The sequence below is a fragment of the Zophobas morio genome, unplaced genomic scaffold (assembly GCF_036711695.1).
Source record: "Zophobas morio isolate AGI-343-1 ecotype UQ-CSIRO unplaced genomic scaffold, CSIRO_AGI_Zmor_V1 ptg000029l, whole genome shotgun sequence".
Classification (NCBI taxonomy): Eukaryota; Metazoa; Arthropoda; class Insecta; order Coleoptera; family Tenebrionidae; genus Zophobas; species Zophobas morio.
The window spans coordinates 3,810,711-3,826,562 of record NW_026972134.1 but is presented as its reverse complement, the minus strand read 5'-3'; positions in this window follow the sequence as shown (position 1 = coordinate 3,826,562).

Genomic DNA, 15,852 nt, shown 5'->3' with positions numbered 1-15,852 from the left:
CCCATTCTCTACTTTTACGTTTTCTCGACCTTTCATGACCCCTAGAGTACGAAAAAATAAGTCTCTAGTTTCCGTCTGTCTGTCTGTCCGTCTGTCTGCCGTCCCGATTTTTATTAGACAGATAATCTCCAAAAGTACTGGGTCGATTCCAGATTTTTGGAAAAGAAAACATAAAACAACATTTTACAATTTAATTTTGATTCTTACAGCTGTTTTAAAGTTTGATAAGCATAATAAACTTTTAATCAAAATATATTTGCTTATCCCCTCCAAAAAATTGATAACGTCAGTTCAAAATTTTGCCGAATAATTTCCACCCGAAATGTGCAAAATATATATGATCAGTATAATACTTGTAATTTATTATTGTGAATGCGTGATTTTAGTTTCCTGAATAACACAAGAATTGCAAAACTGAATAGGTACTTTGAAATCTTCCAGACGTTTTAAGGTTATTGTAAGCGTGGTAAATTGTTAATCAAAACATATATGTTTATTCCCAACAAAAACTTGATGACGTCATCTCAAAATTTTTCAGAATAAATTCTATCCAAAGTGTGCAAAATATGTTGAGTTTTTAATTGTGATTTATCACTGCATTCATATTCATCTACTGTTATTTTTAGTAATATACTGCACCAATCCAAGTTGATATACGTGACCTTGCAAAAATGTTGATGACGTCATCACAAAATTGTGTAAAGAAAAAACTCAACTCGAAAATGTTAGATATGTTTCATAGTTCTTTCGGTGCGAGGGAAGTTCTGTCGAAACAACTTTCGACCAATTTTTTACATTTTTAAGAGATATGTGGAAAGAAGATTTTACATAATATTAAATAAGAGTAATAATTGCAATGTTGATTTAATCAAAATCAACTCTACATTAAAATTATATGACATTATAATAGAGGGTGGGATCATATGAATGTGACAACCTGTGACACAGAAAAGAAAGGTCCAAAAACCCCAAAATGTACGTGACATAACCTATGGAGAACACCTTATTTTGTTCAATGATTTACATAATACTTTTACATATGTACCTGATACAAAAAAATCGTAATGTTACTATTACTCTTTCATGAATAGAAATAGCATCGTGCATTTGCGTATTTCTTAGCACAATTTTAGGTCCAGATAATAATTTATGTCCTCTTACTACCTGTTTTCACAGCTGCAATATTTTACCGTATTTCGTGAAAAATAAATTAACAAAAGGCTCGTAAAATCATAAATTCTTTGTCGGTTCGAGTAAAGAGGGTCCATTTTCCTCGCAAGTGCAACTGTGTAGTGGACAGGGTTTTGAGAGCTTTGTCTGATCGACATCTATCGGCGAGCAAAATTTGCCAAAATATCCTCTCAAATCGACAAGCCCTTGAAAGTAACTCTCGCGAATTCTCGCCAAGTCACTCTCCAGTGGACACGTACCTTTAAACCATGAAATCTAAAGGGACAAATTTTTTTGTATGAATGTTACCATAAACCCCTAAGTCCCAGTGAGAACTCACAGTATTTTTGATTCATTTCATGATCCATCATCAAACATAAAGTAAAATATAAGTTCATCTAATATTTTAACTGAGTTAAGTTAATCACGCATTTAACGAGTTTGCGTGGTATCTAGTTAATAAAATTAAAAAAGTCTCTGCTCAGGAGGCCGATATGAAATCTAAAACTCTCTTCGAATGCTTGGATTTTCAATACCAGGTTGAAGATAAGTTTGTGCTTATTAGTTCTGGTTAGTTTTACGCATATTATGTGTTCTACTTTTAGTTGGCAGCGTTTAAAACACAGAAGCAATGCATTTTATATTAAATCGTTACTATGGAGTTAATCAGAGATTAAATTTGATTTGCGTTTATGCAACCGGCCCCTATTTATTTGCCTTATGACGTGCCTAAAATTTTCAGTCCACGTTATTTCTCATTACTACTGATTTTGAAGTCGATCGTCTATGAAGTTGTAGATTATAATTTGAAATTATTTTTGGAAAGAAGAAATATTTGACAAAAGTTCTTATCTTATAGCTACATTTGTAACTTGAGTCATATAACTGATATGATGCAGCAGGCGAGCGAAACGACAGACTTTATAATAAATTGGAAAAAATTCATGTACAGGGTGAGTATTATATGATAATGAAAACACGTGCGGTGTGTTACGGTGTGTGGTGGCTCTTGGTGCCTGTAACAGAGGTTTTCTACTGTAATTATTATTATTATTATTATTTTACTTTTCTCATTATTCGTTGAGTTATCCAGTGTTAATGGGATATCGTTATCTTATCAGTATCACTTTGATTCTTTTTAAGTTAGTTGTTTCTTTTGCTCGCACCATTCCCTATACGGGAGCCGTGTGGCTTTTTGGCAGCAACTGTCTTTTATCGTAGTTATCAATTCCTATTCTGTAATTTAATTTTTATTATGGCACCTAAATGTGGGAAATGCAATCGTTCAATTAATACGCGTACTGAAAACTACATTACATGTGCCAACACATGCAAATCTCACTATCATCTAATTTGTGCTGGTATTACTGATGATGCTTTTGATAAGTTAAAAGATTCTAATAAAAGTGAGACTTGGACCTGTGGCTTCTGTTCTCTCAAATTTTCGGATGTAAATATCGCCAATACTAGTAAAAGTACTGCCACTCTTCAAAATCCTATCTTAAATACTTATATTTCTGTCCACCAACTCACAGCATTGATCAATTCAGCCGTTAGAGAACAAGTTAGTACACTGTCAAACCAAATAACGGAATTTCGTAGTGAAATTCAAAATTTAACCACCGAGAATATTGCTTTACGGCTGGAAATTCAAAAGATTGGCTCAAATTTAAAATCCGATAAATCTTCTGAGCCTAAAACATTCGTCGAACTTAATAGTAATGAATTGAGTGCAAAAACGTCGTATGCTGAAACCGTGGTGAAAAACTCGCAAAAAACAATAATTGTACAACCAAAAGACAGAACTCAATCGGTTTCGAAAACCAAGTCAGATGTGCTAAATGCAGTTGACCCTCTTAATTGATCGTTGAATATCGGCAAGGTAAAAACACTTAAGGATGATGGATTGTTAGTCGGATGTGAAAATACTAAAACGTTCAACCAAATTGCAAAGGAAAAATGTTCTGAACAATATGAAATAAGAGAAGTCAGAAGTATACGACCAAGCATTAGAATAGTTGGATTTTCCGATGATACAGAAGAAGATAGTATTGTAACATACTTAAGAAAAAAAATGAAATAATTTTTGGTGAAGATTCGGATATTAAATTGCTTAAACTTCATGCAACGAAAAAAAAAAAATAAAATCTATCAGGCTCTATTTGAAGTTGATCTACCTACCTATAAAAGGGCTTTGAATGTAGGCCATTGTCTAATTGGCCTTGATGTACGGACACTCATCAAGAGGGTGCAAAAATAAAACTTGTTGTCCTAAATGTGCGGGTGAACATAATGTTGCTGAGAGTAAGACTGATGATCTCAAATGTAGCAACTGTGTTAACTACATGAAAACGTTAAAAGATAATGAAATTGTTAACCTTGATATCAGCACTGATCATGCGGTTTGGGACTGTAAATCCTGTACCTATGTGTTTCAAGAAGACGATGGATAAAATCAAACATGACCTTTTTGGTTTCACTATATAGCAATCATTGTCACAATTTTCTCCCCTTCAATCTGTTGTCAATTCCTCTTCTTTCAGTAATAACACCTTAAATACTTCTATCCATAATCATCGGAGTCTCTTTTTTGATTATCAAAACAACAATGTCAATGAGATAGATATACATATATTATCAAAATGTAAGGAGTGTGAGATCTGTGGTTAACAATGTTTATGCTGGGTTGTCTGATTGTGAACGTTATATTATTTGTTTGTCGGAAACATGGTTAGATTCCTCTTTCTCTAACTCGGAACTTATCCCTAAAAAATTTCATGTCTTTAGGGCCGATCGGGATTTTATTGCTACAAGACGCAAACGTTGAGGTGGTGTGCTGCTTGCAGTTCATAATAAATTTAAAGTAGTAAGCATAGAATTGTCTAAACCCAAATTTCCATCTTTAGTAGATGTGGTGGCTTGTAAAATTAATTGTCATTCTACGAGTATATACATTTTGACCAGGTATGTACCTCCGGATATACCCGTGACAGACTTTGAATATTTCGTGGAATGTCTTGAAAATTACGCTTTACACTATCCCAATTTACTCTTAATTGGATTCTTCAATGTGCCCAACTTCTTTACTAACGCTAATGATGCGAAAACTCTTTCAATAAAGAATATGATGTCACTACTAAATTTAACGCAAGTTAATACTGTCCCTAACTCTGATGGTCTTTTTCTAGATTTAGTCTTTTGTTCACTAAATAGCTGCATTGTTACTCACGACTCATGCCCCATAGTAATCGAAAATAAATAGCATCCAGCACTGCACATTATTCTTGGAGTGAAAAATACCTCTTATGTTAACTTTCCGGACGATTGCCTCTTATTGCAGATGGACCTGGAGAATATCCAACAATGGTGTATGGCAAATTGTTTACTTTTAAACCATAAAAAATGTAAAGTGGTTAAGTACTCTTTATGTCAAAATCTCTGTCAATATGTTTACTATCTTGAGAACTATCCTCTTGAAAGACTACGATCTGTAAAGGATCTTGGTGTGTACTATGATTCCGAGTACAGTTATAGAGCACATGTGAATAACATCGTGTTGAGTGCGGGAAAAATTTTAGGATTTATGCTTAGGAACTGCAAGGATTTTAATAACATTTCTGCATTAACGGTACTCTATAACGCGCTTGTGAGATCTAGGTTAGAGTATTGCTCCCTGGCATGGTTTCCTTATTATTATAATCAGACGCATCAAATTGAAAATGTACAGCGGAAATTTTTAAAATTTTTGTACTTTAAAGAAGAAGGAAGATGGCCTTACAGAAACTATTCTCATTTTGAGTTATTGAAAAGATACAAATTTAGTACCCTACATTCCAGACGTGTAGCTAATGCACTAATATTTATTTACAAAATTATACATAAAATAATTGATAATAGTGACATTCTTGCTCTTGTCAACTTTCATGTACCTAGAATAAATAATAGATACTCTACTTCCTTATATAGTAAATCTCCTCGCACGAACATAGATAGGAAAGCGCCCCTATATGTAATACATTTTTATTTAAATATTTTGGAAAGGTATTGCGATTGTGATTTATTTTCTTGTAGACTAAATCAATTTAAACTTTGTATTAGTGAGCGATTTTCTTAGTTGGAGTGAGTATTACTCTTAGTTAGTTATGATTGTCTGGTAAGAGTGGTTAGGTTATTGAACAACACATGCATATACATATATGTCTTTGGTTATTTATTGCTTCTTAATTTTTGCCGTTTATTGCTTCATAGAATTCTAACTTTACTCTAGTATAATTTGTCATCTGCATTAGAATTAGTATTAGAATGTATATTTATTTATTTATGTATTTTTGTCCTATAATTGGAACTTGTTTCTGTGGGGCAAATAAACTTATTATTATTAAGACCCACCACTGACCCGGAAATGACCAGCATTCAGGCAAGAATTCTATCATTACGGGTACTAAGACCAAGTAATGATATGCATTGATTAGATTAACAAAACAAATTTCGAGATTCTAGAATTACAGCATACCAATTAGTCTGCTATTATTCTCTAATCTCACCCCATCCCCAAAAGTCTAGGGTAACTACCGACCATTTATCCGCGCATCACTTGGAAAGTGACCTACACTACTCTGACTTACTGGTGCTAATCTAATCTGACTGATATGATCAGACTGTTCGAGAAACTTACGAACAATATGACATTGTTCCTAACAAAACAGCTTTTTAAAGTTTGACAATTATTGAATCATTCAAATGCAAAGACTTTAAATTCTCAACTAAGCTATTTGGGACTACATTTACATTAGAGATAACTAAGGGTAAAATTGAAATTTTGGCTTCGTTCGTGTGTTTTTTGATAAGTATGATGTCTGGTCTGTTAGCTGTAATGTTTAAGTCTCTAAGTAAGTATTGTGCGATCCCAGTATAATTTGTATTTGTTATTTTCAAGGAACGGAGATGGAATGTAAGTGTAATTGGGTGTCGTATCTTCCATTAAGTTCATAAGTGTTGCTAATTCTTTGTGAATGATTTTGGCGACGTTGTCGTCTCTAGCTTTGTAGTCAGTTTGTGCCAGGATGCTGCAGGAGGAGATTATGTGCTGGATCGTTTCAGGTTTTGCTTTGCAGAGGCGACAGCAGTCGTTTCTTATATTCGGATCTTTGATGATGTATTTTCTGTAATTCTTGGTATTGATTACTTGGTCTTGAATAGCAAACACAAATCCTTCTGTTTCGGCATACAAACTTGATTTTTTTAACAAAATCAATGACATCTTCTTGTTGACATGAGTTTCTTCTAAGTCTTTGTAGAATTTTCCATGTAGTTGTTTTTGTTTTAGCCCACTTATTATTTTGTCTATTGTGTGGGGGGTGTGGATTTCTTCGGTGTTCTACAGATTTAAGGGTGTGTGGTTCAAATCTACCCTTGTGATGGTGCGAAACATTTCATTTCTTTCTGCTCGTTTCAAGAAATACTTCTTCAGATCTGAGATTTGTCTCTGATATAAGTTTTCTAGGTTCTGGAAACCCCTTCCTCCATTTTGTCTTGGTAATGAGAATCTTTCAATGGACGATTTTGGATGATGCCTTCTATACTGTGTGAAGATTTTCCTTGTTGCGATGTTTAAATTTTCAAGATCAGTTTTGGACCATTTAATGACTCCAAAAAAATATGTTAGCAGTGGAACGCAGAATGTATTTACTGCTTTTCATTAAATTTTTTCCATTTAACTGTGTCTTCAATATTAATTTTAATCTCGCTAGACATACATTTTAATCTTTCAACTGTGTTTTCGTTTTGGTATGATTGATGTGGGAGAATTGACAGAAACCCAGATATTTGTATGTATCATTTCGTTCTTGGGTTTCGATTATTTCGTTATTTTGGGTTATATGTAGTACTTGATGTTGGACGCCTTTTCTGATTGCTTGGGTCTTACATTTCTCAATACCAAAATACATACCAATATCACCAAAAAACTGTTCAGTCAGATTTAATAGGTTTGTTAACTGATTTTGTGTACTTACTTGCATATATTTTTATGTCATCCATATACAATACAGCAAGTGACTTATTCTGTTTTCTCTTGGTTTGTTAGGTAATTCTTATATTGAACCCATAATTGCAGCTGTTCAATATATCGGAGAGGGGATTTATTGCTAAGCAGAACCATAAAGGGCTAAGAGAATTGCCTTGAAAAATTCCTCTTCGGATCATTATTGGATCTGACTGAATTGTTTGTTCATTTAAGGTTATTTAGAGGGTGGTCTTCCAAAATTACATGGAACATTTGAGAAAAGTGCAGATTTTAGTATCAATTTTGTATAATTTCAGAATTTTGTATAGCCAGGAATGAGGGACAGAATCGTAAGCTTTCTTATAGTTTTCGTAATCTTCGTAAACGATGTTCCATCGTCTATTAAATGCCGCTCAATCTTATATGCGGATGATACCAGCTTATTAAATAAAATAGACCCTACACTGTCATCATCATATCATGAGCTGAACTGACAGTGGTGAGAAAAATTTGAAAATTTTATATCGTGGTGGTATACCCACAATTGTATCTTCGGAAAATTAAAGAGCTCCAACAGGAATTCTACTAATGTCAGCATATACTACCAGAATGTTCGTGGTCTCAACTCCAAAACCCACACGTTTTTTTCAAACTATTGTGACATGTCTTTTAATATAATAGCGCTCACTGACACATGGTTAAACGATTCTGTCTCTGATTCTGAATTATTTCCTGATCTATACAGTGTTGTGAAATTTTTCAATTGCAGGTCGCACTAAAGGTGGTGCTGTTCACGTTGCATTTTCTAATTCTGTTTAGGACATTTTTTATATTTTGTCGGTGCGGCCTCCACGTGTTGGCGGTGTCTTTGTAAGGCAGCTGCACGTGTGCGGATCTTCAACCTTCTAAGGCGGCCGCCGTCTGAAGTGCGGCTCGCACCACCTCTGGCGGCGGGGTTTGGACGGGCTATTTCCCCCCTAATATCATGACATTTTTTGTATGGACATTAGTAGTGTAAGTCGGATCGTTGCAATGTAACCATCGGAGGTAGTAAAATAAAAACAAGTAAAAATACAGTCCATTTATTTAATTTCAACTAATAAAAATCCAACATTTTTGGTCATTCGACCCGGATCGCGAACTAGCGTAATTTAAAAAACGTGCCAGTGTACCTAATATTAAGGGTGGGCAGCAGTTCCGGTAAGGAAACACCACTACTGCTGGTACAAAAACAACGACGGAAGCAGTGGGCAGCAGTTCCATTCCAGTAAGGAAACACCACCACGTACAACGACGGAAGCAGTGGGCAGCAGTTCCAGTGAGGAAACACCACCACGTCGTGAGTTTTAAAACGATCCGGCTCGAAGGACCAAAAATGTTGGATTTTTATTAGTTGAAATTAAATAAATGGACTGTATTTTTACTTGTTTTTATTTTACTACCTCCGATGGTTACATTGCAACGATCCGACTTACACTACTAATGTCCATACAAAAAATGTCATGATATTAGGGGGGAAATAGCCCGTCCAAACCCCGCCGCCAGAGGTGGTGCGAGCCGCACTTCAGACGGCGGCCGCCTTAGAAGGTTGAAGATCCGCACACGTGCAGCTGCCTTACAAAGACACCGCCAACACGTGGAGGCCGCACCGACAAAATATAAAAAATGTCCTAAACAAATTCTGTTAAATATACTGTTCTTGATACCAAGCATCTCTCAAACTTAGTTTCATTAATTGATGTTATCTTGTGTCGGTGTGTATTTGGTAGAATCAAATTCATATTTTTTGTTACATAGGTATATACCCCCTGACGTTACCTCCACTGAATTAGATCTATTTTTAAATGCACTAGAAGTACATTTACTTAAGGAGGATGTTATTCTAGTTGGTGATTTCAACGGCTCTCACTTTTGTGATGTTAATCCGCCTAATTATCCTAAAATTCCACTCTTTCAACAGTTTTGTGATTCCCTTCTTCCCGTTCAGCATAATATAATACGCAAATGTAATCAGCAGTTACTTGACCTAGTTCTTGTAAACAACCAAAATTTTACAATGTATCTTGAACATTATGTGCCAGCTCTTGTACCTGAAGATGCTCACCACCCCTCACTTGCCGTAAATTTAGAATTCTTAGCATCAACTGATACCCATAAGTTTCCCGCAGCCAATAATGTACGCTACAACTTTAGAAAAGCCAACTTTCCTAAATTTTACGAAGATTTATTGAAAGCAGACTGGACATTTCTAGACAATTTCGATGACGTAAATATTGCACTGGACAATTTCTATGAATATCTATATACGGTTCTAGACCAAAATGTTCCAAAAGTTTCCGGTTGTTCATCTTCTAAGTTTCCATATTGGGTCACGAATGAAATAAAAAATAATATTAAAACCAAAGAAAATTTCAGACGTAAGTGGTTGAGAACCAAAAATAATGTCTTCTATAATGAATACAAAAGGCTAAGATCTCTCGTGAAAAATCAGTTGATTACATCAACCAAGTGGAGATTAACTTACAATCAAATCCTTCTGGATTATGGAATTTCATAAACGTCAAAAAAGGAACGTCTAGAATTCCTAGCTACATGATCGATGAGGAGCACAATGAATATACTGATCCACAAGATAATGTAATAATAATATTTTTAAAATTAATAAAACAAAATGCTTCTTTATATCATTCTCCCGTAAAAACACCCTTACTGAGTTTTCATATTCAATTGATGGATTTTCTATTACTAAAAAAGAGTCAATGAAGGATCTTGGTGTAATATTTGATGAACGCTTAACATTTAACTTACACATTGAACACATAGCGAACTCAGCTAACAAGTCCTTAGGTTTTATCATGAGGGTATCAAAGTATTGCCGTAATGTCAACCTGATCAAAATTCTGTTTTATGCCTTTGTTTTAAGGAAGTTAGAATACGCATCTTTAATTTGGTATCCGATATACATCACGCAGCACATGGTCCTAGATAGAATTCTGAAGAAATTCTTGAAGTTTCTATCATTTAAAGGTGATGGAACGTACCCTGAACGGGGTACGGATATGTCACTTCTCCTTCAACGGCATCAAATGTCGTCACTTTCTTCTAGAAGAGATTTTTACTGTGCCCGTTTTCTTGCAAAACTGGTTTCTAACGAAATAGATTGTATAGATCCTCCTAGTAACATAAGCTTCAATGTTCCACGGCTATCTTCTAGATTTGTACAAACATTCAAGATCCCTAGAGCTCGTACCAACGTTTTACGTCGTGCACCGATTTACACAATGAGTTGTTGTGGAAATAATTGTTTAGAAGATACATTTTGTTAAATTGTAACTACTATAGTATTGTTATTTTGTTTACATATTTATATATTTATTAATGTAGTGTACAATTAGTTATTGTTGTCCTGTAATTGGGAAATTAATCCTGTTGGACAATAAAATATATATATTGTATATATTATTATTATGAGCTAGAACAATCCGAAGCCTTGGAGTGGTTTTCGGTTAACAATCTAAAGTTAAACTTCGACAAAACTACAAAAATCAAGTTTACCCTAAAAAAATCTGAAAGCTTAATGAACAATGTTACAAGCACATTTAAGCCTGACAGAAGTAAGATTAAAAAAATCACAAAATGCATTATTAATTACTTCACAATAAAATTTTATAATAAAATTTCGGGATATACCAAAGAGTCGCCAATAAAACAATATCAGAACATTATAAAAAAGCTGCTAATATCGAAAGCATATTACATCTACGATGAATTCCTAAATGACAAAATGCTGTAAAACTTCAATAAACGTTACATTTCCTAGTTCGTATCACATACGGGTAGCTTTACTACTACGTCAATACGTAATGTATTACTCACGCACTCACTCACTCACTCACTCACTCACTCACTCACTCACTCACTCACTCGCTCACTCATTCACTTACTCAGCGGCGGTAGCGGCAGCATTCATAGACCTATCCAATTATTTTAACTGCATATCACTTAAGGTGTTATTAGAAAAGTTAAAGCACTATAATATTCATCCCACCAGCTATAAATTAACCAGATCATATTTGGAAAATCGGTGCCAAATGGTAAATTGTAATAAATACATATAAATCCAGCTCCTTGCCAATAAACCAAGGAGTGCTTTTTCCAAAGTTCAATTCTCAGTCGTCAAGAGAGAAGAAAGAAGATTAATGACAAATTTTCGTAATTCACCAAGGTTTCGATTATACATGAATTTTCGTTAATTAAGGAGTTATCAAGAACGCAGAAGCCGTACTATCATCACGTGAGTTATATGAGTTGAATATTACGACATAGCTTCCAACAACTATCAACTCATAATGGACCGGTATTTCAGTTGTAGTTGTTGGTTAAAATCATAGTTAACAAACCATGGTTACGCTTTTACCAAAACTTTAACCAAGAACCGGTATTTCAGTAGCGAAACTTTGATTAACTATATCTTGGTTATCTAACCAACATTTTTCTTAAGTTGGTAGCATTGTTGCATTATTGGTCTTACCAGTTCAAAGGAGCATGCGTAAGAGTCTAGATACTCCTATAATATTTCATATTTTGAACGATTAAACGGCATATACGGACATGATACGGATTGTCGACTATTTTTAACCTCACTTTTTTTTTTTATCCAACAGACAAAGATCTATGTGTATACTTGTACATAACTCCGGATAAGTATACACAAATACATATAACAAAAAAAAAAATCAATACAAAACAATTATATAACTAAACACTAATCACTAAAAATGATATAACTCGACATGCAGGAACGTCAACTACAGTGGCGTAAGAACTGCATTTTTACACAGATAAGTGAAATGTTTGATATTCTGTAAAAAGATGTCTGCAAGTGGAGCAATATTATTGTAACTTCTGCACATCTATACTTCTATACTTATATAATAAAGCTGAAGCTTTTATTTATTTGAACACGTTAATCTCAGAAACTACTGGTTCAAATTCAAAAAATCTTTTTGTGTTCGATAGTCCATGTATCATATCTACATATAGGCTATATAACATCACGCTACGATCATTAGGAGCGAAGTAGCAATGAAAAATTCGGAAAAACGGGAAAAGTATTCCTCCTTTGACAGCTTCCGTTGCTTACGCTGCTTAAACGGTTAAAGTTACGTAAAAATCATGAATGACGAAATTGTTCCTCTCTAGAAGTTCTAAAGAAAAGTCCGCGACAGCATATGTCTATCTTTTAAGGTCGAGTCAGTATAACCTTTTTTATGGTAATTAAATTTGTTCTAAAATAATAATGCATTATGTATAAAATTCTCGCGTCACAGTGTTTGTAGCCGAACTTCTCCGAAATGGGTTGACGGATTTGTATGAAATTTTTTATGTATATTCGGTCGGTCTGACAATAGGTTCTAAACTATTTTTTAGACCCCTAAGTGATAAGGGTGGCCCACCCTAAAAAATGTTTGTCTATTTTTTGGACAAAATTTTTTATTTTTATTTTTTTAAGATTTGGCATCAAAAAATACACATAACCCTAAATTTTCACCTTTCTACCACCAACCCCCATTTTTTAATCTATACATATAAAATTGTTTGTCCTGACTGACTGATTCATCAACGCAGAGCCTAAACTACTGCAGCTAGAAACATGAAATTTGGACAATAGTTTGCTTTTGTGATGTAAACACCCACTAAGAAAGGAACTTGGGAAATTCCACCCCTAAAAGGGTGAAAAGAGGTGGTAAAGTTTGTACAGGAAGACTATTTCCTAACCATTTCTGTTGTAAATATTTACGTGAAACTTGGTATTAATGCTTTTCAACACAAATAACGAAACACGTATTTCACCATTTTTCGAAATTCAACCCCTAAGGGGGTAAAAAGTGGTGGATAAGTTTGTACGGGAAAACTACTTCTGTTGCACATTTTCACGTGTAACTTGGTATTAGTGCTCTTCAACACATATAATGACACACGTATTTCAGCATTTTCCGAGATTCAACCCCTAAGGGGGTAAAAAGTGGTAACTAATTGTGTATGGGAAAAATATTTCTATTGTAAATTTTTGCTTGGAACTTAATATTAATGCTTTTCAACACAAACAATGTAATGCGTATTTCAGCTGTTTTTGCGATTCTACCCCTAAGAAGATCAAATGAGGTGACAAAGTTTATATGAGAAAAAATATTTGTATGGCGATGTTTACTTGAAATGTTGTATTAATACCCTCCAACACATTTGTTACTTGAAATTTTGTAATCATGTAAAATTGTTTGTCTTGACTGTCTTTAAATTTTTTTTTTTTGATATTCATCCCCAACGGAATATAATTTGGGTGGAAATGTGAGAAACAGGAGAAGTTAAGTATTAATCCAAAAGTGGTTAAAAATCAAAGTTTAAAATAGTTAAATATGTTTTTCGCATATTAGAGGCAGTAGGATTATTGGAAAAATCAGTCCTAAGCGTTTGAAATTTAAGAAGTTGTATGGAAATAGGGAGGGCGCGACGTCACCGAGTAAGCGACTGCGAAGCGAACGCGGTCTGCGGTCGGACGCGTGAGGCCAAAACGGCATTGACGGTTGTGTTTTATGTCACGAATTGTAAGAGTATTTCTCATATAAGTATTCTAATTTTGTGTTTCCGTGTATAAAATGAGGTAACTATACCAAAAAATATCCTTGAATTCTCCTGAAAGAAAAAATCTAATAAATATATATGCAAATGTGTTAATAAAGGATCCAACCAGGATTATTTGCTCTTGAAAATCACATTGATGAGGTCAAATTATATGAAAGTGGTCGATATATTAGCAGCTGGAGAATCTTGGCCTTTCCTATACATGAACAATTTCCAGCGGTTTTTCATCTCGCAGTGCACTTGGAAAATGGCCTGCTGTCTATTTTAATCCTAACGACTTTAATAATGTAACTGAAAAGGTAAATAATTCACAGAAAACTACTCCTCTATCATTTTTTGAGCTTTGCAAAGTGGATACTTTTGCAAAAATCTTTCTTTATGTTGAAGTACCTTAATACTATGTGTGGAAAAGTACCAAATTTGAGAGATGAAAAAGTGGAAACAATGTTGATGGTTCGCCGGGAGTCAAAAGAGATCAAGCTTTGACCGGAGTGTACACCGTTCACCCTAATAACGCGGAATGTTTCTACCTTGATCCTCTTCTTCATGCGATGAGAGGGCCAACATAATTCTCGGATTTAAAAACTGTTGGTAGTGTCGTTTATTTCACATACCAGTCATTATGCAAAGCTTTGGGTTTGTCAAGTTAAGTCAGACTGTCAAGAGAGTGTTCAGATTATAAATGAAGTGTACAACAAGTGTCTGATTTCCATTAAAGACACGGTGCTGTCTTTAGGAAGACAATGTTGAGAGTACTATGGTTTGCCTGTAAGACGTGAAGAAGTCATACAAAACAGAGACTATCTCAGAGAGATTAGCTATGACATACTTTTATAGGCACAACGAAACTTTATTAAGTACAGAATAATATCAAATTTACAACCAAGTTAGATAGGTCAGGTAAATGTTTGTTTTTACATAGCTGCCTACAGCTATTAGCGACAAAAATATCCAAATATTTTAAATCTTTACTCAAACATATGTTAACATGGGGTATAAAATTTAACATGGGAATCCTTATGGCCACTTATAAAAAAAAGATGTATTGTATTATACTCCTATGTTATAGAATAACTTTGTTTCACCCCCCCCCCCCCTCCGTCGTATTTAAAAATTCACGGGACTCTAACTCCAAACTTTCAGTCCTTATTTCATACACCTAGGGGTAATGGATGCTTACATTACGAAAGGAACCTTCTGTCCAAATTTCGTGTTTCTATAGCTCCAGTAGTTATGTTGATTTGTCAAGCGGAGGACAAACACTTTTATATATTGTTATTAATGAAGACTGCACAAACTTAAAAAGTAATAAAATTGAAATAAAAAAATAAATCAGGGGATGAAAAATAATGTGCCCTAATTGCGAAATACACGCAAGCGGAGCTGCGGGTAACAGCTAGTCGTCTATAAAATAAAAATCAATTTCTGTTCATGTTAGTCTCGCTAAGACTCAAAAACGGCTTGACCGATTTGAAACATTTTTTATATTACGGGGATGGTTTATAAATAAAAAAAAATAAGGACAACTTAAAAGAACAGTTAAAAAATAAAAAAAATTCTAAAAATTTTGTATGGGAATCGCCACTTCGAATTAATTTCAATAGTTGGCGTTTCTGACGGACCTGTCGTCTCACCGACGTGTCATACAAAACTAATTCTTCCGTGCGATTGTGAAAAGTATATTGCATTTCAAATCGTTCTTTGTTTTTTCGTAAAAAAAAAACGTCGTTTATTTAAAAAAAAGTCTTGGTTAAAGTGAATTTAATTACACATTGCGAAAGTTTCTTATTCATTTTGATCTGACATTCTATTTACCTATATTCACTTTGTTGGTTTCGACAAAACCTCAAACTTTACCATTATTCGAGGATTTAATTTGAAGTTTTCAATATTTTAAAATTCTCAAGACAAAATTTACAGATTTGATTGACTGTGAAAATAATTCTGTGTCGTTTTATGAAGTTCATTAAAATGCCGAGAAGACGACAAGCTCACATAGGTCCACGAAGTCAATCAAATGTGCGACGAACTACCTC